The sequence below is a fragment of the Cynara cardunculus genome, assembly GCF_001531365.2.
Source record: "Cynara cardunculus var. scolymus isolate 2C chromosome LG 4, CcrdV1, whole genome shotgun sequence".
Classification (NCBI taxonomy): Eukaryota; Viridiplantae; Streptophyta; class Magnoliopsida; order Asterales; family Asteraceae; genus Cynara; species Cynara cardunculus.
Window position 1 is genome coordinate 7,548,831 of NC_037531.1, and position 2,586 is coordinate 7,551,416.

A 2,586-nucleotide genomic window follows, 5' to 3' on the forward strand; every position below is an offset into this window, starting at 1 on the left:
TAATATCATACTTTGGATATCTCCAAAATATGGTACCCAAATTCGCCCTTGAAAACATATAATTCCTTTGTCATTTGGTTCTAAGGTTGAAATCATCTTACCCAACTTTTCAGTTTTAACAAATTCTTCTTTTATAGCTTCTTGTTGACATTTCTGAATCTTATTACGAATGTCAGGGACCAAATTCATTTTCATTGCTACTGCTTTAATGATTCAACTCTTTTCCTTTCTACTCAAAGCATCAGTTACCACATTAGCTTTTTCCGGGTGGTAAAGAATTTGACAATCATAATCATTAACTAGCTCAATCCACCGACGCTGTCGCATATTTAATTCTTTCTGGCTGAACAAATGTTGTAAACTTTTATGGTCAGTATAAATCTGGCATTTCTTTCCCAAAAGATATTGTCTCCAGATTTTCAAAGCAAACACCACAGCAGCTAATTCCATGTCATGTGTTGGATATTGTTTCTCATGATCTTTCAATTGTCTTGATGCATAAGAAATCATTTTTCCCCTTTGCATCAGAACACATCCCAACCCTAATTTTGAAGCATCGCTGTAAACCACAAAAACTTCAGATCCATCTGGTAAAGTCAATATCGGCGCGCTGCAAAGATGATCTTTTAAAATTTAAAAAGCTTCTTGCTGCTCTTCTTCCCACTGGAATTTAACATTCTTCCGAGTCAATTTAGTTAATGGCACGACTATCTTAGAAAAGTTCTGAATGAACTTACGGTAATAATCGGCCAATCCTAAAAAGCTTCGGACTTCAGAAGGATTTTTCGGAGCTTCCCATCTTGCAACTGCTTCTATTTTTAATGGATCAACTTTTACTCCTTCTTCTGAGATAATATGACCTAGGAATTGAACTTCTCTTAACCATAACTCACATTTAGATAACTTTGCGTACAGTTTTTCTTTTCTCAACATTTCCAATATCAAACGAAGATGTTTTGCATGTTCTTCTTTAGTTTTAGAGTATATAAAAATATCATCGATAAATACAATAACGAATTTATCAAGATATTCCTTACATACCCTATTCGTCAGATCCATAAAAGTTGCGGGTGCATTAGTTAATCCGAATGACATAACTAAGAATTCGTGATCCCCGTACCTTGTCCTGAATGATGTTATGGCAACATCTTTTTCCCTAACTTTAAGTTAATGATATCCTGACCTCAAATCGATTAGAGAAATAACTTGCTCCTACCAGTTGATCAAACAAGTCATCAATCCTTGGTAAAGGATACTTGTTTTTAATTGTCAACTTATTCAGTGCACGATAGTTTATACACATTCGCATAGACCCATCCTTCTTCTTAACGAATAAGACCGAAGCACCCCAAGGCGAAGTGATAGGCCTAATAAATCTCTTATCAATTAAATCTTTCAACTGTGCCACCAATTCTTTCAATTCAGATGGAGTTAAACGGTATGGCGCCTTTGCTACTAGTGCAGCTCCTGGTATAAGATCAATTCGGAATTCAATGACTCTATCTGGTGGTAATCCAAATAAGTCTTCTGGAAAGACTTCTAGATATTCACAAACAATCGGAATCGATTCCTCTTTTCTCTTCTCTTTCTTTAAATCAATTACATATGCCAATCATACTTGGCACTTCTTTCGAATACTATTCTAGGCTTTCATTACTGACAAAATACTAGTATGATGATTCTGACGATCACCATAAATAACAACTGTTCTCTGGTCTTGCAGAATAATTCTGATTATTTTCTGATTACAAACAATGCTAGCCTGATACTTTGCCAGCCAGTCCATACCCACTACTACCTCAAATTCTTTCATTGGCATAGGAAATAACCGGATCGGAAGTTTATAGTCCTCAATAACAATAATACAGTTATTGAACACACKAGTAACAGTTTCCTGACTATTAGCAGTATCAACTACTAATTTATCATCAAGTAGCACAKAATTCAGACATGCAGTTTGAGCAAACAATGGTGATATAAACGAAAAGTTTGCACCAGAGTCAAATAACACCTTAGCACGTATTAAATTCAGGAGGAATATACCTGTTACTACATCCGGTGATGCTTCTGCCTCGTTCTTAGTCATTTGGAAGGATCGTCCCCGCTCCTCTCGTTGCCTCCTCTATTCGCAGTAGGTCTTCTCCGTGTACCCGTGTAACACCCCCAAACCACACATTGCATGTAACACATATTTTATATAAAAGACATACATGATACCATTCCATTCAGGTCCCTTAGTACAAGAATCTAATATGACCAAATACAAGGTCCAAAAATTCTAATACATCACTTGTACTAATTAATCAAAACTATACATCAAAGCAGATCTTCAAGTAGAAATGCATATAGGAAAATATTAAATCTTCCCTTTTTCCTTACTGTCCATACCTCCTGCAACACATAGTTAAAATCACAAAACGAGGGTTAGACCGAAAGGTCTAGTGAGATACCCTATTTATGTTATTGCAGGGTGAAAATCACCAAAATCTTTACGAAAAACAATTATTAATATATATAACAAATATATGAATGAATAGGGACATAATACTAGATCCTTTTCACTTTTCAAGCAAAGCATTCAGCTAT